A 22,146-nucleotide genomic window follows, 5' to 3' on the forward strand; every position below is an offset into this window, starting at 1 on the left:
AGCCTGGGCCCAGGCAGTGTTGGTCAGTGCTGCTCAGCAGGCAGCACTGGACTGGACTGGATTACAGCTGATACAAGGTGTGAAGGAACAAGGGGTGGCTGTGGGCATGCACTTGCTGCCGCTGCCAGTGTTTATCTGCATGGCAGCAGGGCATTTGGGCGTTGCCAGGAAGGCGTTTTTATGTAGATTCCTCCTCTTTCAGCACTGCATTGTGGTGCAAGCAAAAGAAGCAAATCCTGTCTGGCTTCCTCTCCGGCCTTTATTCACCTCCCGTGTAGCTGTGAGTGTGTGAGCCTGCAGGGCCCCATGGAATTGCCTAGAAGTAGGCTGAATCGCTGCAAGGGCTGAACAGCAGTATCGGGCAGGCTCGGGCAACGCGCGGCCCGTTCGGGTTATCGCTTCTCGGCCTTTTGGCTAAGATCAAGTGTAGTATCTGTTCTTATCAGTTTAATATCTGATACGTCCCCTATCTGGGGACCATATATTAAATGGATTTTTAGAACAGGGAGATGGAAATAGAGCTTGCTCTGTCCACTCCACGCATTGACCTGGTATTGCAGTATTTCCAGGACCGGTGCACCCTTTCCTTATGTGTTGACTAAAAGCAGATTCCAAAAGTGTTTTTTGTCTTTGCTATTGTTTCTGTCTTTCTGAAGGGATCTCCCCTTTTAATCCCATTATTTCAACACCTGTTGGACAATGCATGAGTGATAATGAGCTCATTGATTAAATGCAATTAATGAATAGATTGCCACCTCTTGTTGTGTGTCGTCTGTGTTTCTGTGTTTCCGGCATTTCACATTGGAACACCTCATTCACCTTCCTTGTCTTCTCTCCGCCCTCCCTTTTAGGTAAGTTAAAGAGCTGCACCTGAGCCAGCCACTGATTGATTGATTGATTGATTGATTGATTGATTGATTGATTGATTGATGCAGCACAACAGTCAAATAGTGGAGTGGAGTAGGGGAACAGCAAACAGCCAATAAAGCAGCCCGCCCGCTCGCCTGCCCGCCACAATGGACCTACCTGTGTACACTAGATGGATGTGATGGAATGTACTGTCGTCCCTACATTTCAAGAAGAAGTAAGAATTGCAGTTGCAACAAAGCCTTGCTTGCCTACAAAGAGAGCAGCAATTTGGATTTGTTACTATGTTACCTAGAAGAATAACAAACTGTGCAAGGATGGAGGTTGTAGGAGCAAGGAGAAGTTGTCTGTAAAGTTGGTGGATGCCTATTTTCCATTTTGCAGTCCCTTGTCTCCCTCTTGTGGCCTCCTGGAGGCAACTAGCTGTGCAAAAAAAAGACAGCCTGGCGGCCGGCTGTTGCAGTGTTGCCCTCTCAGGCAACACTGAGTGACTGACTGAGCCTCACCGTCTTATATAAAGTTCAGACGGAACTTTGCACGTGTCATAGTGGAGCCCTCAGGATTCCAGAGCCAGCTTTCTGACATCATAATGGGGCCTCAGAGATAAAAGCCTGGGCCCAGGCAGTGTTGGTCAGTGCTGCTCAGCAGGCAGCACTGGACTGGACTGGATTACAGCTGATACAAGGTGTGAAGGAACAAGGGGTGGCTGTGGGCATGCACTTGATGCCGCTGCCAGTGTTTATCTGCATGGCAGCAGGGCATTTGGGCGTTGCCAGGAAGGCGTTTTTATGTAGATTCCTCCTCTTTCAGCACTGCATTGTGGTGCAAGCAAAAGAAGCAAATCCTGTCTGGCTTCCTCTCCGGCCTTTATTCACCTCCCGTGTAGCTGTGAGTGTGTGAGCCTGCAGGGCCCCATGGAATTGCCTAGAAGTAGGCTGAATCGCTGCAAGGGCTGAACAGCAGTATCGGGCAGGCTCGGGCAACGCGCGGCCCGTTCGGGTTATCGCTTCTCGGCCTTTTGGCTAAGATCAAGTGTAGTATCTGTTCTTATCAGTTTAATATCTGATACGTCCCCTATCTGGGGACCATATATTAAATGGATTTTTAGAACAGGGAGATGGAAATAGAGCTTGCTCTGTCCACTCCACGCATTGACCTGGTATTGCAGTATTTCCAGGACCGGTGCACCCTTTCCTTATGTGTTGACTAAAAGCAGATTCCAAAAGTGTTTTTTGTCTTTGCTATTGTTTCTGTCTTTCTGAAGGGATCTCCCCTTTTAATCCCATTATTTCAACACCTGTTGGACAATGCATGAGTGATAATGAGCTCATTGATTAAATGCAATTAATGAATAGATTGCCACCTCTTGTTGTGTGTCGTCTGTGTTTCTGTGTTTCCGGCATTTCACATTGGAACACCTCATTCACCTTCCTTGTCTTCTCTCCGCCCTCCCTTTTAGGTAAGTTAAAGAGCTGCACCTGAGCCAGCCACTGATTGATTGATTGATTGATTGATTGATTGATTGATTGATTGATTGATGCAGCACAACAGTCAAATAGTGGAGTGGAGTAGGGGAACAGCAAACAGCCAATAAAGCAGCCCGCCCGCTCGCCTGCCCGCCACAATGGACCTACCTGTGTACACTAGATGGATGTGATGGAATGTACTGTCGTCCCTACATTTCAAGAAGAAGTAAGAATTGCAGTTGCAACAAAGCCTTGCTTGCCTACAAAGAGAGCAGCAATTTGGATTTGTTACTATGTTACCTAGAAGAATAACAAACTGTGCAAGGATGGAGGTTGTAGGAGCAAGGAGAAGTTGTCTGTAAAGTTGGTGGATGCCTATTTTCCATTTTGCAGTCCCTTGTCTCCCTCTTGTGGCCTCCTGGAGGCAACTAGCTGTGCAAAAAAAAGACAGCCTGGCGGCCGGCTGTTGCAGTGTTGCCCTCTCAGGCAACACTGAGTGACTGACTGAGCCTCACCGTCTTATATAAAGTTCAGACGGAACTTTGCACGTGTCATAGTGGAGCCCTCAGGATTCCAGAGCCAGCTTTCTGACATCATAATGGGGCCTCAGAGATAAAAGCCTGGGCCCAGGCAGTGTTGGTCAGTGCTGCTCAGCAGGCAGCACTGGACTGGACTGGATTACAGCTGATACAAGGTGTGAAGGAACAAGGGGTGGCTGTGGGCATGCACTTGCTGCCGCTGCCAGTGTTTATCTGCATGGCAGCAGGGCATTTGGGCGTTGCCAGGAAGGCGTTTTTATGTAGATTCCTCCTCTTTCAGCACTGCATTGTGGTGCAAGCAAAAGAAGCAAATCCTGTCTGGCTTCCTCTCCGGCCTTTATTCACCTCCCGTGTAGCTGTGAGTGTGTGAGCCTGCAGGGCCCCATGGAATTGCCTAGAAGTAGGCTGAATCGCTGCAAGGGCTGAACAGCAGTATCGGGCAGGCTCGGGCAACGCGCGGCCCGTTCGGGTTATCGCTTCTCGGCCTTTTGGCTAAGATCAAGTGTAGTATCTGTTCTTATCAGTTTAATATCTGATACGTCCCCTATCTGGGGACCATATATTAAATGGATTTTTAGAACAGGGAGATGGAAATAGAGCTTGCTCTGTCCACTCCACGCATTGACCTGGTATTGCAGTATTTCCAGGACCGGTGCACCCTTTCCTTATGTGTTGACTAAAAGCAGATTCCAAAAGTGTTTTTTGTCTTTGCTATTGTTTCTGTCTTTCTGAAGGGATCTCCCCTTTTAATCCCATTATTTCAACACCTGTTGGACAATGCATGAGTGATAATGAGCTCATTGATTAAATGCAATTAATGAATAGATTGCCACCTCTTGTTGTGTGTCGTCTGTGTTTCTGTGTTTCCGGCATTTCACATTGGAACACCTCATTCACCTTCCTTGTCTTCTCTCCGCCCTCCCTTTTAGGTAAGTTAAAGAGCTGCACCTGAGCCAGCCACTGATTGATTGATTGATTGATTGATTGATTGATTGATTGATTGATTGATTGATGCAGCACAACAGTCAAATAGTGGAGTGGAGTAGGGGAACAGCAAACAGCCAATAAAGCAGCCCGCCCGCTCGCCTGCCCGCCACAATGGACCTACCTGTGTACACTAGATGGATGTGATGGAATGTACTGTCGTCCCTACATTTCAAGAAGAAGTAAGAATTGCAGTTGCAACAAAGCCTTGCTTGCCTACAAAGAGAGCAGCAATTTGGATTTGTTACTATGTTACCTAGAAGAATAACAAACTGTGCAAGGATGGAGGTTGTAGGAGCAAGGAGAAGTTGTCTGTAAAGTTGGTGGATGCCTATTTTCCATTTTGCAGTCCCTTGTCTCCCTCTTGTGGCCTCCTGGAGGCAACTAGCTGTGCAAAAAAAAGACAGCCTGGCGGCCGGCTGTTGCAGTGTTGCCCTCTCAGGCAACACTGAGTGACTGACTGAGCCTCACCGTCTTATATAAAGTTCAGACGGAACTTTGCACGTGTCATAGTGGAGCCCTCAGGATTCCAGAGCCAGCTTTCTGACATCATAATGGGGCCTCAGAGATAAAAGCCTGGGCCCAGGCAGTGTTGGTCAGTGCTGCTCAGCAGGCAGCACTGGACTGGACTGGATTACAGCTGATACAAGGTGTGAAGGAACAAGGGGTGGCTGTGGGCATGCACTTGCTGCCGCTGCCAGTGTTTATCTGCATGGCAGCAGGGCATTTGGGCGTTGCCAGGAAGGCGTTTTTATGTAGATTCCTCCTCTTTCAGCACTGCATTGTGGTGCAAGCAAAAGAAGCAAATCCTGTCTGGCTTCCTCTCCGGCCTTTATTCACCTCCCGTGTAGCTGTGAGTGTGTGAGCCTGCAGGGCCCCATGGAATTGCCTAGAAGTAGGCTGAATCGCTGCAAGGGCTGAACAGCAGTATCGGGCAGGCTCGGGCAACGCGCGGCCCGTTCGGGTTATCGCTTCTCGGCCTTTTGGCTAAGATCAAGTGTAGTATCTGTTCTTATCAGTTTAAAATCTGATACGTCCCCTATCTGGGGACCATATATTAAATGGATTTTTAGAACAGGGAGATGGAAATAGAGCTTGCTCTGTCCACTCCACGCATTGACCTGGTATTGCAGTATTTCCAGGACCGGTGCACATTTTCCTTATGTGTTGACTAAAAGCAGATTCCAAAAGTGTTTTTTGTCTTTGCTATTGTTTCTGTCTTTCTGAAGGGATCTCCCCTTTTAATCCCATTATTTCAACACCTGTTGGACAATGCATGAGTGATAATGAGCTCATTGATTAAATGCAATTAATGAATAGATTGCAACCTCTTGTTGTGTGTCATCTGTGTTTCTGTGTTTCCGGCATTTCACATTGGAACACCTCATTCACCTTCCTTGTCTTCTCTCCGCCCTCCCTTTTAGGTAAGTTAAAGAGCTGCACCTGAGCCAGCCACTGATTGATTGATTGATTGATTGATTGATTGATTGATTGATTGATTGATTGATTGATTGATTGATTGATGCAGCACAACAGTCAAATAGTGGAGTGGAGTAGGGGAACAGCAAACAGCCAATAAAGCAGCCCGCCCGCTCGCCTGCCCGCCACAATGGACCTACCTGTGTACACTAGATGGATGTGATGGAATGTACTGTCGTCCCTACATTTCAAGAAGAAGTAAGAATTGCAGTTGCAACAAAGCCTTGCTTGCCTACAAAGAGAGCAGCAATTTGGATTTGTTACTATGTTACCTAGAAGAATAACAAACTGTGCAAGGATGGAGGTTGTAGGAGCAAGGAGAAGTTGTCTGTAAAGTTGGTGGATGCCTATTTTCCATTTTGCAGTCCCTTGTCTCCCTCTTGTGGCCTCCTGGAGGCAACTAGCTGTGCAAAAAAAAGACAGCCTGGCGGCCGGCTGTTGCAGTGTTGGCCTCTCAGGCAACACTGAGTGACTGACTGAGCCTCACCGTCTTATATAAAGTTCAGACGGAACTTTGCACGTGTCATAGTGGAGCCCTCAGGATTCCAGAGCCAGCTTTCTGACATCATAATGGGGCCTCAGAGATAAAAGCCTGGGCCCAGGCAGTGTTGGTCAGTGCTGCTCAGCAGGCAGCACTGGACTGGACTGGATTACAGCTGATACAAGGTGTGAAGGAACAAGGGGTGGCTGTGGGCATGCACTTGCTGCCGCTGCCAGTGTTTATCTGCATGGCAGCAGGGCATTTGGGCGTTGCCAGGAAGGCGTTTTTATGTAGATTCCTCCTCTTTCAGCACTGCATTGTGGTGCAAGCAAAAGAAGCAAATCCTGTCTGGCTTCCTCTCCGGCCTTTATTCACCTCCCGTGTAGCTGTGAGTGTGTGAGCCTGCAGGGCCCCATGGAATTGCCTAGAAGTAGGCTGAATCGCTGCAAGGGCTGAACAGCAGTATCGGGCAGGCTCGGGCAACGCGCGGCCCGTTCGGGTTATCGCTTCTCGGCCTTTTGGCTAAGATCAAGTGTAGTATCTGTTCTTATCAGTTTAATATCTGATACGTCCCCTATCTGGGGACCATATATTAAATGGATTTTTAGAACAGGGAGATGGAAATAGAGCTTGCTCTGTCCACTCCACGCATTGACCTGGTATTGCAGTATTTCCAGGACCGGTGCACCCTTTCCTTATGTGTTGACTAAAAGCAGATTCCAAAAGTGTTTTTTGTCTTTGCTATTGTTTCTGTCTTTCTGAAGGGATCTCCCCTTTTAATCCCATTATTTCAACACCTGTTGGACAATGCATGAGTGATAATGAGCTCATTGATTAAATGCAATTAATGAATAGATTGCCACCTCTTGTTGTGTGTCGTCTGTGTTTCTGTGTTTCCGGCATTTCACATTGGAACACCTCATTCACCTTCCTTGTCTTCTCTCCGCCCTCCCTTTTAGGTAAGTTAAAGAGCTGCACCTGAGCCAGCCACTGATTGATTGATTGATTGATTGATTGATTGATTGATTGATTGATTGATTGATGCAGCACAACAGTCAAATAGTGGAGTGGAGTAGGGGAACAGCAAACAGCCAATAAAGCAGCCCGCCCGCTCGCCTGCCCGCCACAATGGACCTACCTGTGTACACTAGATGGATGTGATGGAATGTACTGTCGTCCCTACATTTCAAGAAGAAGTAAGAATTGCAGTTGCAACAAAGCCTTGCTTGCCTACAAAGAGAGCAGCAATTTGGATTTGTTACTATGTTACCTAGAAGAATAACAAACTGTGCAAGGATGGAGGTTGTAGGAGCAAGGAGAAGTTGTCTGTAAAGTTGGTGGATGCCTATTTTCCATTTTGCAGTCCCTTGTCTCCCTCTTGTGGCCTCCTGGAGGCAACTAGCTGTGCAAAAAAAAGACAGCCTGGCGGCCGGCTGTTGCAGTGTTGCCCTCTCAGGCAACACTGAGTGACTGACTGAGCCTCACCGTCTTATATAAAGTTCAGACGGAACTTTGCACGTGTCATAGTGGAGCCCTCAGGATTCCAGAGCCAGCTTTCTGACATCATAATGGGGCCTCAGAGATAAAAGCCTGGGCCCAGGCAGTGTTGGTCAGTGCTGCTCAGCAGGCAGCACTGGACTGGACTGGATTACAGCTGATACAAGGTGTGAAGGAACAAGGGGTGGCTGTGGGCATGCACTTGCTGCCGCTGCCAGTGTTTATCTGCATGGCAGCAGGGCATTTGGGCGTTGCCAGGAAGGCGTTTTTATGTAGATTCCTCCTCTTTCAGCACTGCATTGTGGTGCAAGCAAAAGAAGCAAATCCTGTCTGGCTTCCTCTCCGGCCTTTATTCACCTCCCGTGTAGCTGTGAGTGTGTGAGCCTGCAGGGCCCCATGGAATTGCCTAGAAGTAGGCTGAATCGCTGCAAGGGCTGAACAGCAGTATCGGGCAGGCTCGGGCAACGCGCGGCCCGTTCGGGTTATCGCTTCTCGGCCTTTTGGCTAAGATCAAGTGTAGTATCTGTTCTTATCAGTTTAATATCTGATACGTCCCCTATCTGGGGACCATATATTAAATGGATTTTTAGAACAGGGAGATGGAAATAGAGCTTGCTCTGTCCACTCCACGCATTGACCTGGTATTGCAGTATTTCCAGGACCGGTGCACCCTTTCCTTATGTGTTGACTAAAAGCAGATTCCAAAAGTGTTTTTTGTCTTTGCTATTGTTTCTGTCTTTCTGAAGGGATCTCCCCTTTTAATCCCATTATTTCAACACCTGTTGGACAATGCATGAGTGATAATGAGCTCATTGATTAAATGCAATTAATGAATAGATTGCCACCTCTTGTTGTGTGTCGTCTGTGTTTCTGTGTTTCCGGCATTTCACATTGGAACACCTCATTCACCTTCCTTGTCTTCTCTCCGCCCTCCCTTTTAGGTAAGTTAAAGAGCTGCACCTGAGCCAGCCACTGATTGATTGATTGATTGATTGATTGATTGATTGATTGATTGATTGATTGATTGATTGATGCAGCACAACAGTCAAATAGTGGAGTGGAGTAGGGGAACAGCAAACAGCCAATAAAGCAGCCCGCCCGCTCGCCTGCCCGCCACAATGGACCTACCTGTGTACACTAGATGGATGTGATGGAATGTACTGTCGTCCCTACATTTCAAGAAGAAGTAAGAATTGCAGTTGCAACAAAGCCTTGCTTGCCTACAAAGAGAGCAGCAATTTGGATTTGTTACTATGTTACCTAGAAGAATAACAAACTGTGCAAGGATGGAGGTTGTAGGAGCAAGGAGAAGTTGTCTGTAAAGTTGGTGGATGCCTATTTTCCATTTTGCAGTCCCTTGTCTCCCTCTTGTGGCCTCCTGGAGGCAACTAGCTGTGCAAAAAAAAGACAGCCTGGCGGCCGGCTGTTGCAGTGTTGCCCTCTCAGGCAACACTGAGTGACTGACTGAGCCTCACCGTCTTATATAAAGTTCAGACGGAACTTTGCACGTGTCATAGTGGAGCCCTCAGGATTCCAGAGCCAGCTTTCTGACATCATAATGGGGCCTCAGAGATAAAAGCCTGGGCCCAGGCAGTGTTGGTCAGTGCTGCTCAGCAGGCAGCACTGGACTGGACTGGATTACAGCTGATACAAGGTGTGAAGGAACAAGGGGTGGCTGTGGGCATGCACTTGCTGCCGCTGCCAGTGTTTATCTGCATGGCAGCAGGGCATTTGGGCGTTGCCAGGAAGGCGTTTTTATGTAGATTCCTCCTCTTTCAGCACTGCATTGTGGTGCAAGCAAAAGAAGCAAATCCTGTCTGGCTTCCTCCCCGGCCTTTATTCACCTCCCGTGTAGCTGTGAGTGTGTGAGCCTGCAGGGCCCCATGGAATTGCCTAGAAGTAGGCTGAATCGCTGCAAGGGCTGAACAGCAGTATCGGGCAGGCTCGGGCAACGCGCGGCCCGTTCGGGTTATCGCTTCTCGGCCTTTTGGCTAAGATCAAGTGTAGTATCTGTTCTTATCAGTTTAATATCTGATACGTCCCCTATCTGGGGACCATATATTAAATGGATTTTTAGAACAGGGAGATGGAAATAGAGCTTGCTCTGTCCACTCCACGCATTGACCTGGTATTGCAGTATTTCCAGGACCGGTGCACCCTTTCCTTATGTGTTGACTAAAAGCAGATTCCAAAAGTGTTTTTTGTCTTTGCTATTGTTTCTGTCTTTCTGAAGGGATCTCCCCTTTTAATCCCATTATTTCAACACCTGTTGGACAATGCATGAGTGATAATGAGCTCATTGATTAAATGCAATTAATGAATAGATTGCCACCTCTTGTTGTGTGTCGTCTGTGTTTCTGTGTTTCCGGCATTTCACATTGGAACACCTCATTCACCTTCCTTGTCTTCTCTCCGCCCTCCCTTTTAGGTAAGTTAAAGAGCTGCACCTGAGCCAGCCACTGATTGATTGATTGATTGATTGATTGATTGATTGATTGATTGATTGATTGATGCAGCACAACAGTCAAATAGTGGAGTGGAGTAGGGGAACAGCAAACAGCCAATAAAGCAGCCCGCCCGCTCGCCTGCCCGCCACAATGGACCTACCTGTGTACACTAGATGGATGTGATGGAATGTACTGTCGTCCCTACATTTCAAGAAGAAGTAAGAATTGCAGTTGCAACAAAGCCTTGCTTGCCTACAAAGAGAGCAGCAATTTGGATTTGTTACTATGTTACCTAGAAGAATAACAAACTGTGCAAGGATGGAGGTTGTAGGAGCAAGGAGAAGTTGTCTGTAAAGTTGGTGGATGCCTATTTTCCATTTTGCAGTCCCTTGTCTCCCTCTTGTGGCCTCCTGGAGGCAACTAGCTGTGCAAAAAAAAGACAGCCTGGCGGCCGGCTGTTGCAGTGTTGCCCTCTCAGGCAACACTGAGTGACTGACTGAGCCTCACCGTCTTATATAAAGTTCAGACGGAACTTTGCACGTGTCATAGTGGAGCCCTCAGGATTCCAGAGCCAGCTTTCTGACATCATAATGGGGCCTCAGAGATAAAAGCCTGGGCCCAGGCAGTGTTGGTCAGTGCTGCTCAGCAGGCAGCACTGGACTGGACTGGATTACAGCTGATACAAGGTGTGAAGGAACAAGGGGTGGCTGTGGGCATGCACTTGCTGCCGCTGCCAGTGTTTATCTGCATGGCAGCAGGGCATTTGGGCGTTGCCAGGAAGGCGTTTTTATGTAGATTCCTCCTCTTTCAGCACTGCATTGTGGTGCAAGCAAAAGAAGCAAATCCTGTCTGGCTTCCTCTCCGGCCTTTATTCACCTCCCGTGTAGCTGTGAGTGTGTGAGCCTGCAGGGCCCCATGGAATTGCCTAGAAGTAGGCTGAATCGCTGCAAGGGCTGAACAGCAGTATCGGGCAGGCTCGGGCAACGCGCGGCCCGTTCGGGTTATCGCTTCTCGGCCTTTTGGCTAAGATCAAGTGTAGTATCTGTTCTTATCAGTTTAATATCTGATACGTCCCCTATCTGGGGACCATATATTAAATGGATTTTTAGAACAGGGAGATGGAAATAGAGCTTGCTCTGTCCACTCCACGCATTGACCTGGTATTGCAGTATTTCCAGGACCGGTGCACCCTTTCCTTATGTGTTGACTAAAAGCAGATTCCAAAAGTGTTTTTTGTCTTTGCTATTGTTTCTGTCTTTCTGAAGGGATCTCCCCTTTTAATCCCATTATTTCAACACCTGTTGGACAATGCATGAGTGATAATGAGCTCATTGATTAAATGCAATTAATGAATAGATTGCCACCTCTTGTTGTGTGTCGTCTGTGTTTCTGTGTTTCCGGCATTTCACATTGGAACACCTCATTCACCTTCCTTGTCTTCTCTCCGCCCTCCCTTTTAGGTAAGTTAAAGAGCTGCACCTGAGCCAGCCACTGATTGATTGATTGATTGATTGATTGATTGATTGATTGATTGATTGATGCAGCACAACAGTCAAATAGTGGAGTGGAGTAGGGGAACAGCAAACAGCCAATAAAGCAGCCCGCCCGCTCGCCTGCCCGCCACAATGGACCTACCTGTGTACACTAGATGGATGTGATGGAATGTACTGTCGTCCCTACATTTCAAGAAGAAGTAAGAATTGCAGTTGCAACAAAGCCTTGCTTGCCTACAAAGAGAGCAGCAATTTGGATTTGTTACTATGTTACCTAGAAGAATAACAAACTGTGCAAGGATGGAGGTTGTAGGAGCAAGGAGAAGTTGTCTGTAAAGTTGGTGGATGCCTATTTTCCATTTTGCAGTCCCTTGTCTCCCTCTTGTGGCCTCCTAGAGGCAACTAGCTGTGCAAAAAAAAGACAGCCTGGCGGCCGGCTGTTGCAGTGTTGCCCTCTCAGGCAACACTGAGTGACTGACTGAGCCTCACCGTCTTATATAAAGTTCAGACGGAACTTTGCACGTGTCATAGTGGAGCCCTCAGGATTCCAGAGCCAGCTTTCTGACATCATAATGGGGCCTCAGAGATAAAAGCCTGGGCCCAGGCAGTGTTGGTCAGTGCTGCTCAGCAGGCAGCACTGGACTGGACTGGATTACAGCTGATACAAGGTGTGAAGGAACAAGGGGTGGCTGTGGGCATGCACTTGCTGCCGCTGCCAGTGTTTATCTGCATGGCAGCAGGGCATTTGGGCGTTGCCAGGAAGGCGTTTTTATGTAGATTCCTCCTCTTTCAGCACTGCATTGTGGTGCAAGCAAAAGAAGCAAATCCTGTCTGGCTTCCTCTCCGGCCTTTATTCACCTCCCGTGTAGCTGTGAGTGTGTGAGCCTGCAGGGCCCCATGGAATTGCCTAGAAGTAGGCTGAATCGCTGCAAGGGCTGAACAGCAGTATCGGGCAGGCTCGGGCAACGCGCGGCCCGTTCGGGTTATCGCTTCTCGGCCTTTTGGCTAAGATCAAGTGTAGTATCTGTTCTTATCAGTTTAATATCTGATACGTCCCCTATCTGGGGACCATATATTAAATGGATTTTTAGAACAGGGAGATGGAAATAGAGCTTGCTCTGTCCACTCCACGCATTGACCTGGTATTGCAGTATTTTCAGGACCGGTGCACCCTTTCCTTATGTGTTGACTAAAAGCAGATTCCAAAAGTGTTTTTTGTCTTTGCTATTGTTTCTGTCTTTCTGAAGGGATCTCCCCTTTTAATCCCATTATTTCAACACCTGTTGGACAATGCATGAGTGATAATGAGCTCATTGATTAAATGCAATTAATGAATAGATTGCCACCTCTTGTTGTGTGTCGTCTGTGTTTCTGTGTTTCCGGCATTTCACATTGGAACACCTCATTCACCTTCCTTGTCTTCTCTCCGCCCTCCCTTTTAGGTAAGTTAAAGAGCTGCACCTGAGCCAGCCACTGATTGATTGATTGATTGATTGATTGATTGATTGATTGATTGATTGATTGATTGATTGATTGATGCAGCACAACAGTCAAATAGTGGAGTGGAGTAGGGGAACAGCAAACAGCCAATAAAGCAGCCCGCCCGCTCGCCTGCCCGCCACAATGGACCTACCTGTGTACACTAGATGGATGTGATGGAATGTACTGTCGTCCCTACATTTCAAGAAGAAGTAAGAATTGCAGTTGCAACAAAGCCTTGCTTGCCTACAAAGAGAGCAGCAATTTGGATTTGTTACTATGTTACCTAGAAGAATAACAAACTGTGCAAGGATGGAGGTTGTAGGAGCAAGGAGAAGTTGTCTGTAAAGTTGGTGGATGCCTATTTTCCATTTTGCAGTCCCTTGTCTCCCTCTTGTGGCCTCCTGGAGGCAACTAGCTGTGCAAAAAAAAGACAGCCTGGCGGCCGGCTGTTGCAGTGTTGCCCTCTCAGGCAACACTGAGTGACTGACTGAGCCTCACCGTCTTATATAAAGTTCAGACGGAACTTTGCACGTGTCATAGTGGAGCCCTGAGGAGCCAGAGCCAGCTTTCTGACATCATAATGGGGCCTTAGAGATAAAAGCCTGGGCCCAGGCAGTGTTGGTCAGTGCTGCTCAGCAGGCAGCACTGGACTGGACTGGATTACAGCTGATACAAGGTGTGAAGGAACAAGGGGTGGCTGTGGGCATGCACTTGCTGCCGCTGCCAGTGTTTATCTGCATGGCAGCAGGGCATTTGGGCGTTGCCAGGAAGGCGTTTTTATGTAGATTCCTCCTCTTTCAGCACTGCATTGTGGTGCAAGCAAAAGAAGCAAATCCTGTCTGGCTTCCTCTCCGGCCTTTATTCACCTCCCGTGTAGCTGTGAGTGTGTGAGCCTGCAGGGCCCCATGGAATTGCCTAGAAGTAGGCTGAATCGCTGCAAGGGCTGAACAGCAGTATCGGGCAGGCTCGGGCAACGCGCGGCCCGTTCGGGTTATCGGTTCTCGGCCTTTTGGCTAAGATCAAGTGTAGTATCTGTTCTTATCAGTTTAATATCTGATACGTCCCCTATCTGGGGACCATATATTAAATGGATTTTTAGAACAGGGAGATGGAAATAGAGCTTGCTCTGTCCACTCCACGCATTGACCTGGTATTGCAGTATTTCCAGGACCGGTGCACCCTTTCCTTATGTGTTGACTAAAAGCAGATTCCAAAAGTGTTTTTTGTCTTTGCTATTGTTTCTGTCTTTCTGAAGGGATCTCCCCTTTTAATCCCATTATTTCAACACCTGTTGGACAATGCATGAGTGATAATGAGCTCATTGATTAAATGCAATTAATGAATAGATTGCCACCTCTTGTTGTGTGTCGTCTGTGTTTCTGTGTTTCCGGCATTTCACATTGGAACACCTCATTCACCTTCCTTGTCTTCTCTCCGCCCTCCCTTTTAGGTAAGTTAAAGAGCTGCACCTGAGCCAGCCACTGATTGATTGATTGATTGATTGATTGATTGATTGATTGATGCAGCACAACAGTCAAATAGTGGAGTGGAGTAGGGGAACAGCAAACAGCCAATAAAGCAGCCCGCCCGCTCGCCTGCCCGCCACAATGGACCTACCTGTGTACACTAGATGGATGTGATGGAATGTACTGTCGTCCCTACATTTCAAGAAGAAGTAAGAATTGCAGTTGCAACAAAGCCTTGCTTGCCTACAAAGAGAGCAGCAATTTGGATTTGTTACTATGTTACCTAGAAGAATAACAAACTGTGCAAGGATGGAGGTTGTAGGAGCAAGGAGAAGTTGTCTGTAAAGTTGGTGGATGCCTATTTTCCATTTTGCAGTCCCTTGTCTCCCTCTTGTGGCCTCCTGGAGGCAACTAGCTGTGCAAAAAAAAGACAGCCTGGCGGCCGGCTGTTGCAGTGTTGCCCTCTCAGGCAACACTGAGTGACTGACTGAGCCTCACCGTCTTATATAAAGTTCAGACGGAACTTTGCACGTGTCATAGTGGAGCCCTCAGGATTCCAGAGCCAGCTTTCTGACATCATAATGGGGCCTCAGAGATAAAAGCCTGGGCCCAGGCAGTGTTGGTCAGTGCTGCTCAGCAGGCAGCACTGGACTGGACTGGATTACAGCTGATACAAGGTGTGAAGGAACAAGGGGTGGCTGTGGGCATGCACTTGCTGCCGCTGCCAGTGTTTATCTGCATGGCAGCAGGGCATTTGGGCGTTGCCAGGAAGGCGTTTTTATGTAGATTCCTCCTCTTTCAGCACTGCATTGTGGTGCAAGCAAAAGAAGCAAATCCTGTCTGGCTTCCTCTCCGGCCTTTATTCACCTCCCGTGTAGCTGTGAGTGTGTGAGCCTGCAGGGCCCCATGGAATTGCCTAGAAGTAGGCTGAATCGCTGCAAGGGCTGAACAGCAGTATCGGGCAGGCTCGGGCAACGCGCGGCCCGTTCGGGTTATCGCTTCTCGGCCTTTTGGCTAAGATCAAGTGTAGTATCTGTTCTTATCAGTTTAATATCTGATACGTCCCCTATCTGGGGACCATATATTAAATGGATTTTTAGAACAGGGAGATGGAAATAGAGCTTGCTCTGTCCACTCCACGCATTGACCTGGTATTGCAGTATTTTCAGGACCGGTGCACCCTTTCCTTATGTGTTGACTAAAAGCAGATTCCAAAAGTGTTTTTTGTCTTTGCTATTGTTTCTGTCTTTCTGAAGGGATCTCCCCTTTTAATCCCATTATTTCAACACCTGTTGGACAATGCATGAGTGATAATGAGCTCATTGATTAAATGCAATTAATGAATAGATTGCCACCTCTTGTTGTGTGTCGTCTGTGTTTCTGTGTTTCCGGCATTTCACATTGGAACACCTCATTCACCTTCCTTGTCTTCTCTCCGCCCTCCCTTTTAGGTAAGTTAAAGAGCTGCACCTGAGCCAGCCACTGATTGATTGATTGATTGATTGATTGATTGATTGATTGATTGATTGATTGATTGATGCAGCACAACAGTCAAATAGTGGAGTGGAGTAGGGGAACAGCAAACAGCCAATAAAGCAGCCCGCCCGCTCGCCTGCCCGCCACAATGGACCTACCTGTGTACACTAGATGGATGTGATGGAATGTACTGTCGTCCCTACATTTCAAGAAGAAGTAAGAATTGCAGTTGCAACAAAGCCTTGCTTGCCTACAAAGAGAGCAGCAATTTGGATTTGTTACTATGTTACCTAGAAGAATAACAAACTGTGCAAGGATGGAGGTTGTAGGAGCAAGGAGAAGTTGTCTGTAAAGTTGGTGGATGCCTATTTTCCATTTTGCAGTCCCTTGTCTCCCTCTTGTGGCCTCCTGGAGGCAACTAGCTGTGCAAAAAAAAGACAGCCTGGCGGCCGGCTGTTGCAGTGTTGCCCTCTCAGGCAACACTGAGTGACTGACTGAGCCTCACCGTCTTATATAAAGTTCAGACGGAACTTTGCACGTGTCATAGTGGAGCCCTCAGGATTCCAGAGCCAGCTTTCTGACATCATAATGGGGCCTCAGAGATAAAAGCCTGGGCCCAGGCAGTGTTGGTCAGTGCTGCTCAGCAGGCAGCACTGGACTGGACTGGATTACAGCTGATACAAGGTGTGAAGGAACAAGGGGTGGCTGTGGGCATGCACTTGCTGCCGCTGCCAGTGTTTATCTGCATGACAGCAGGGCATTTGGGCGTTGCCAGGAAGGCGTTTTTATGTAGATTCCTCCTCTTTCAGCACTGCATTGTGGTGCAAGCAAAAGAAGCAAATCCTGTCTGGCTTCCTCTCCGGCCTTTATTCACCTCCCGTGTAGCTGTGAGTGTGTGAGCCTGCAGGGCCCCATGGAATTGCCTAGAAGTAGGCTGAATCGCTGCAAGGGCTGAACAGCAGTATCGGGCAGGCTCGGGCAACGCGCGGCCCGTTCGGGTTATCGCTTCTCGGCCTTTTGGCTAAGATCAAGTGTAGTATCTGTTCTTATCAGTTTAATATCTGATACGTCCCCTATCTGGGGACCATATATTAAATGGATTTTTAGAACAGGGAGATGGAAATAGAGCTTGCTCTGTCCACTCCACGCATTGACCTGGTATTGCAGTATTTCCAGGACCGGTGCACCCTTTCCTTATGTGTTGACTAAAAGCAGATTCCAAAAGTGTTTTTTGTCTTTGCTATTGTTTCTGTCTTTCTGAAGGGATCTCCCCTTTTAATCCCATTATTTCAACACCTGTTGGACAATGCATGAGTGATAATGAGCTCATTGATTAAATGCAATTAATGAATAGATTGCCACCTCTTGTTGTGTGTCGTCTGTGTTTCTGTGTTTCCGGCATTTCACATTGGAACACCTCATTCACCTTCCTTGTCTTCTCTCCGCCCTCCCTTTTAGGTAAGTTAAAGAGCTGCACCTGAGCCAGCCACTGATTGATTGATTTGATTGATTGATTGTTTGATTGATTGATTGATTGATTGATTGATTGATTGATTGATTGATTGATTGATTGATGCAGCACAACAGTCAAATAGTGGAGTGGAGTAGGGGAACAGCAAACAGCCAATAAAGCAGCCCGCCCGCTCGCCTGCCCGCCACAATGGACCTACCTGTGTACACTAGATGGATGTGATGGAATGTACTGTCGTCCCTACATTTCAAGAAGAAGTAAGAATTGCAGTTGCAACAAAGCCTTGCTTGCCTACAAAGAGAGCAGCAATTTGGATTTGTTACTATGTTACCTAGAAGAATAACAAACTGTGCAAGGATGGAGGTTGTAGGAGCAAGGAGAAGTTGTCTGTAAAGTTGGTGGATGCCTATTTTCCATTTTGCAGTCCCTTGTCTCCCTCTTGTGGCCTCCTGGAGGCAACTAGCTGTGCAAAAAAAAGACAGCCTGGCGGCCGGCTGTTGCAGTGTTGCCCTCTCAGGCAACACTGAGTGACTGACTGAGCCTCACCGTCTTATATAAAGTTCAGACGGAACTTTGCACGTGTCATAGTGGAGCCCTCAGGAGAGCCAGCTTTCTGACATCATAATGGGGCCTCAGAGATAAAAGCCTGGGCCCAGGCAGTGTTGGTCAGTGCTGCTCAGCAGGCAGCACTGGACTGGACTGGATTACAGCTGATACAAGGTGTGAAGGAACAAGGGGTGGCTGTGGGCATGCACTTGCTGCCGCTGCCAGTGTTTATCTGCATGGCAGCAGGGCATTTGGGCGTTGCCAGGAAGGCGTTTTTATGTAGATTCCTCCTCTTTCAGCACTGCATTGTGGTGCAAGCAAAAGAAGCAAATCCTGTCTGGCTTCCTCTCCGGCCTTTATTCACCTCCCGTGTAGCTGTGAGTGTGTGAGCCTGCAGGGCCCCATGGAATTGCCTAGAAGTAGGCTGAATCGCTGCAAGGGCTGAACAGCAGTATCGGGCAGGCTCGGGCAACGCGCGGCCCGTTCGGGTTATCGCTTCTCGGCCTTTTGGCTAAGATCAAGTGTAGTATCTGTTCTTATCAGTTTAATATCTGATACGTCCCCTATCTGGGGACCATATATTAAATGGATTTTTAGAACAGGGAGATGGAAATAGAGCTTGCTCTGTCCACTCCACGCATTGACCTGGTATTGCAGTATTTCCAGGACCGGTGCACCCTTTCCTTATGTGTTGACTAAAAGCAGATTCCAAAAGTGTTTTTTGTCTTTGCTATTGTTTCTGTCTTTCTGAAGGGATCTCCCCTTTTAATCCCATTATTTCAACACCTGTTGGACAATGCATGAGTGATAATGAGCTCATTGATTAAATGCAATTAATGAATAGATTGCCACCTCTTGTTGTGTGTCGTCTGTGTTTCTGTGTTTCCGGCATTTCACATTGGAACACCTCATTCACCTTCCTTGTCTTCTCTCCGCCCTCCCTTTTAGGTAAGTTAAAGAGCTGCACCTGAGCCAGCCACTGATTGATTGATTGATTGATTGATTGATTGATTGATTGATTGATTGATTGATGCAGCACAACAGTCAAATAGTGGAGTGGAGTAGGGGAACAGCAAACAGCCAATAAAGCAGCCCGCCCGCTCGCCTGCCCGCCACAATGGACCTACCTGTGTACACTAGATGGATGTGATGGAATGTACTGTCGTCCCTACATTTCAAGAAGAAGTAAGAATTGCAGTTGCAACAAAGCCTTGCTTGCCTACAAAGAGAGCAGCAATTTGGATTTGTTACTATGTTACCTAGAAGAATAACAAACTGTGCAAGGATGGAGGTTGTAGGAGCAAGGAGAAGTTGTCTGTAAAGTTGGTGGATGCCTATTTTCCATTTTGCAGTCCCTTGTCTCCCTCTTGTGGCCTCCTGGAGGCAACTAGCTGTGCAAAAAAAAGACAGCCTGGCGGCCGGCTGTTGCAGTGTTGCCCTCTCAGGCAACACTGAGTGACTGACTGAGCCTCACCGTCTTATATAAAGTTCAGACGGAACTTTGCACGTGTCATAGTGGAGCCCTCAGGATTCCAGAGCCAGCTTTCTGACATCATAATGGGGCCTCAGAGATAAAAGCCTGGGCCCAGGCAGTGTTGGTCAGTGCTGCTCAGCAGGCAGCACTGGACTGGACTGGATTACAGCTGATACAAGGTGTGAAGGAACAAGGGGTGGCTGTGGGCATGCACTTGCTGCCGCTGCCAGTGTTTATCTGCATGGCAGCAGGGCATTTGGGCGTTGCCAGGAAGGCGTTTTTATGTAGATTCCTCCTCTTTCAGCACTGCATTGTGGTGCAAGCAAAAGAAGCAAATCCTGTCTGGCTTCCTCTCCGGCCTTTATTCACCTCCCGTGTAGCTGTGAGTGTGTGAGCCTGCAGGGCCCCATGGAATTGCCTAGAAGTAGGCTGAATCGCTGCAAGGGCTGAACAGCAGTATCGGGCAGGCTCGGGCAACGCGCGGCCCGTTCGGGTTATCGCTTCTCGGCCTTTTGGCTAAGATCAAGTGTAGTATCTGTTCTTATCAGTTTAATATCTGATACGTCCCCTATCTGGGGACCATATATTAAATGGATTTTTAGAACAGGGAGATGGAAATAGAGCTTGCTCTGTCCACTCCACGCATTGACCTGGTATTGCAGTATTTCCAGGACCGGTGCACCCTTTCCTTATGTGTTGACTAAAAGCAGATTCCAAAAGTGTTTTTTGTCTTTGCTATTGTTTCTGTCTTTCTGAAGGGATCTCCCCTTTTAATCCCATTATTTCAACACCTGTTGGACAATGCATGAGTGATAATGAGCTCATTGATTAAATGCAATTAATGAATAGATTGCCACCTCTTGTTGTGTGTCGTCTGTGTTTCTGTGTTTCCGGCATTTCACATTGGAACACCTCATTCACCTTCCTTGTCTTCTCTCCGCCCTCCCTTTTAGGTAAGTTAAAGAGCTGCACCTGAGCCAGCCACTGATTGATAATTGATTGATTGATTGATTGATTGATTGATTGATTGATTGATTGATTGATTGATGCAGCACAACAGTCAAATAGTGGAGTGGAGTAGGGGAACAGCAAACAGCCAATAAAGCAGCCCGCCCGCTCGCCTGCCCGCCACAATGGACCTACCTGTGTACACTAGATGGATGTGATGGAATGTACTGTCGTCCCTACATTTCAAGAAGAAGTAAGAATTGCAGTTGCAACAAAGCCTTGCTTGCCTACAAAGAGAGCAGCAATTTGGATTTGTTACTATGTTACCTAGAAGAATAACAAACTGTGCAAGGATGGAGGTTGTAGGAGCAAGGAGAAGTTGTCTGTAAAGTTGGTGGATGCCTATTTTCCATTTTGCAGTCCCTTGTCTCCCTCTTGTGGCCTCCTGGAGGCAACTAGCTGTGCAAAAAAAAGACAGCCTGGCGGCCGGCTGTTGCAGTGTTGCCCTCTCAGGCAACACTGAGTGACTGACTGAGCCTCACCGTCTTATATAAAGTTCAGACGGAACTTTGCACGTGTCATAGTGGAGCCCTCAGGATTCCAGAGCCAGCTTTCTGACATCATAATGGGGCCTCAGAGATAAAAGCCTGGGCCCAGGCAGTGTTGGTCAGTGCTGCTCAGCAGGCAGCACTGGACTGGACTGGATTACAGCTGATACAAGGTGTGAAGGAACAAGGGGTGGCTGTGGGCATGCACTTGCTGCCGCTGCCAGTGTTTATCTGCATGGCAGCAGGGCATTTGGGCGTTGCCAGGAAGGCGTTTTTATGTAGATTCCTCCTCTTTCAGCACTGCATTGTGGTGCAAGCAAAAGAAGCAAATCCTGTCTGGCTTCCTCTCCGGCCTTTATTCACCTCCCGTGTAGCTGTGAGTGTGTGAGCCTGCAGGGCCCCATGGAATTGCCTAGAAGTAGGCTGAATCGCTGCAAGGGCTGAACAGCAGTATCGGGCAGGCTCGGGCAACGCGCGGCCCGTTCGGGTTATCGCTTCTCGGCCTTTTGGCTAAGATCAAGTGTAGTATCTGTTCTTATCAGTTTAATATCTGATACGTCCCCTATCTGGGGACCATATATTAAATGGATTTTTAGAACAGGGAGATGGAAATAGAGCTTGCTCTGTCCACTCCACGCATTGACCTGGTATTGCAGTATTTCCAGGACCGGTGCACCCTTTCCTTATGTGTTGACTAAAAGCAGATTCCAAAAGTGTTTTTTGTCTTTGCTATTGTTTCTGTCTTTCTGAAGGGATCTCCCCTTTTAATCCCATTATTTCAACACCTGTTGGACAATGCATGAGTGATAATGAGCTCATTGATTAAATGCAATTAATGAATAGATTGCCACCTCTTGTTGTGTGTCGTCTGTGTTTCTGTGTTTCCGGCATTTCACATTGGAACACCTCATTCACCTTCCTTGTCTTCTCTCCGCCCTCCCTTTTAGGTAAGTTAAAGAGCTGCACCTGAGCCAGCCCTGATTGATTGATTGATTGATTGATTGATTGATTGATTGATTGATTGATTGATTGATTGATGCAGCACAACAGTCAAATAGTGGAGTGGAGTAGGGGAACAGCAAACAGCCAATAAAGCAGCCCGCCCGCTCGCCTGCCCGCCACAATGGACCTACCTGTGTACACTAGATGGATGTGATGGAATGTACTGTCGTCCCTACATTTCAAGAAGAAGTAAGAATTGCAGTTGCAACAAAGCCTTGCTTGCCTACAAAGAGAGCAGCAATTTGGATTTGTTACTATGTTACCTAGAAGAATAACAAACTGTGCAAGGATGGAGGTTGTAGGAGCAAGGAGAAGTTGTCTGTAAAGTTGGTGGATGCCTATTTTCCATTTTGCAGTCCCTTGTCTCCCTCTTGTGGCCTCCTGGAGGCAACTAGCTGTGCAAAAAAAAGACAGCCTGGCGGCCGGCTGTTGCAGTGTTGCCCTCTCAGGCAACACTGAGTGACTGACTGAGCCTCACCG

At 47.7% G+C, this 22,146-nt stretch overlaps 15 non-coding genes across 15 annotated transcripts; all 15 read left to right on the top strand.

Moving 5' to 3' along the window:
• Positions 1-394: 394 nt before the first annotated feature.
• LOC142694008 (U2 spliceosomal RNA) lies at positions 395-585 on the top strand. Its single transcript, XR_012862289.1, has one exon. It is a non-coding gene; the product is annotated as a U2 spliceosomal RNA (small nuclear RNA).
• A 1,284-nt stretch (positions 586-1,869) lies between these two features.
• On the top strand, positions 1,870-2,060 carry LOC142694010 (U2 spliceosomal RNA). The gene has a single exon (XR_012862290.1). It is a non-coding gene; the product is annotated as a U2 spliceosomal RNA (small nuclear RNA).
• A 1,284-nt stretch (positions 2,061-3,344) lies between these two features.
• Positions 3,345-3,535, top strand: LOC142694011 (U2 spliceosomal RNA). The gene has a single exon (XR_012862291.1). It is a non-coding gene; the product is annotated as a U2 spliceosomal RNA (small nuclear RNA).
• A 1,288-nt stretch (positions 3,536-4,823) lies between these two features.
• LOC142693807 (U2 spliceosomal RNA) lies at positions 4,824-5,014 on the top strand. Its single transcript, XR_012862110.1, has one exon. It is a non-coding gene; the product is annotated as a U2 spliceosomal RNA (small nuclear RNA).
• A 1,304-nt stretch (positions 5,015-6,318) lies between these two features.
• LOC142694012 (U2 spliceosomal RNA) lies at positions 6,319-6,509 on the top strand. The gene has a single exon (XR_012862292.1). It is a non-coding gene; the product is annotated as a U2 spliceosomal RNA (small nuclear RNA).
• Positions 6,510-7,797: 1,288 nt separating this feature from the next.
• LOC142694013 (U2 spliceosomal RNA) lies at positions 7,798-7,988 on the top strand. The gene has a single exon (XR_012862293.1). It is a non-coding gene; the product is annotated as a U2 spliceosomal RNA (small nuclear RNA).
• A 1,296-nt stretch (positions 7,989-9,284) lies between these two features.
• LOC142694014 (U2 spliceosomal RNA) lies at positions 9,285-9,475 on the top strand. Its single transcript, XR_012862294.1, has one exon. It is a non-coding gene; the product is annotated as a U2 spliceosomal RNA (small nuclear RNA).
• Positions 9,476-10,763: 1,288 nt separating this feature from the next.
• LOC142694015 (U2 spliceosomal RNA) lies at positions 10,764-10,954 on the top strand. Its single transcript, XR_012862295.1, has one exon. It is a non-coding gene; the product is annotated as a U2 spliceosomal RNA (small nuclear RNA).
• A 1,284-nt stretch (positions 10,955-12,238) lies between these two features.
• Positions 12,239-12,429, top strand: LOC142693808 (U2 spliceosomal RNA). The gene has a single exon (XR_012862111.1). It is a non-coding gene; the product is annotated as a U2 spliceosomal RNA (small nuclear RNA).
• Positions 12,430-13,728: 1,299 nt separating this feature from the next.
• LOC142693817 (U2 spliceosomal RNA) lies at positions 13,729-13,919 on the top strand. The gene has a single exon (XR_012862119.1). It is a non-coding gene; the product is annotated as a U2 spliceosomal RNA (small nuclear RNA).
• A 1,276-nt stretch (positions 13,920-15,195) lies between these two features.
• LOC142693809 (U2 spliceosomal RNA) lies at positions 15,196-15,386 on the top strand. Its single transcript, XR_012862112.1, has one exon. It is a non-coding gene; the product is annotated as a U2 spliceosomal RNA (small nuclear RNA).
• Positions 15,387-16,678: 1,292 nt separating this feature from the next.
• LOC142694016 (U2 spliceosomal RNA) lies at positions 16,679-16,869 on the top strand. Its single transcript, XR_012862296.1, has one exon. It is a non-coding gene; the product is annotated as a U2 spliceosomal RNA (small nuclear RNA).
• Positions 16,870-18,185: 1,316 nt separating this feature from the next.
• On the top strand, positions 18,186-18,376 carry LOC142694017 (U2 spliceosomal RNA). The gene has a single exon (XR_012862297.1). It is a non-coding gene; the product is annotated as a U2 spliceosomal RNA (small nuclear RNA).
• A 1,288-nt stretch (positions 18,377-19,664) lies between these two features.
• Positions 19,665-19,855, top strand: LOC142694019 (U2 spliceosomal RNA). The gene has a single exon (XR_012862299.1). It is a non-coding gene; the product is annotated as a U2 spliceosomal RNA (small nuclear RNA).
• Positions 19,856-21,154: 1,299 nt separating this feature from the next.
• LOC142694021 (U2 spliceosomal RNA) lies at positions 21,155-21,345 on the top strand. The gene has a single exon (XR_012862300.1). It is a non-coding gene; the product is annotated as a U2 spliceosomal RNA (small nuclear RNA).
• The last annotated feature ends 801 nt before the right edge of the window (positions 21,346-22,146 follow it).

Source organism: Rhinoderma darwinii (assembly GCF_050947455.1).
Source record: "Rhinoderma darwinii isolate aRhiDar2 chromosome 5 unlocalized genomic scaffold, aRhiDar2.hap1 SUPER_5_unloc_45, whole genome shotgun sequence".
NCBI classification, from domain to species: Eukaryota; Metazoa; Chordata; class Amphibia; order Anura; family Rhinodermatidae; genus Rhinoderma; species Rhinoderma darwinii.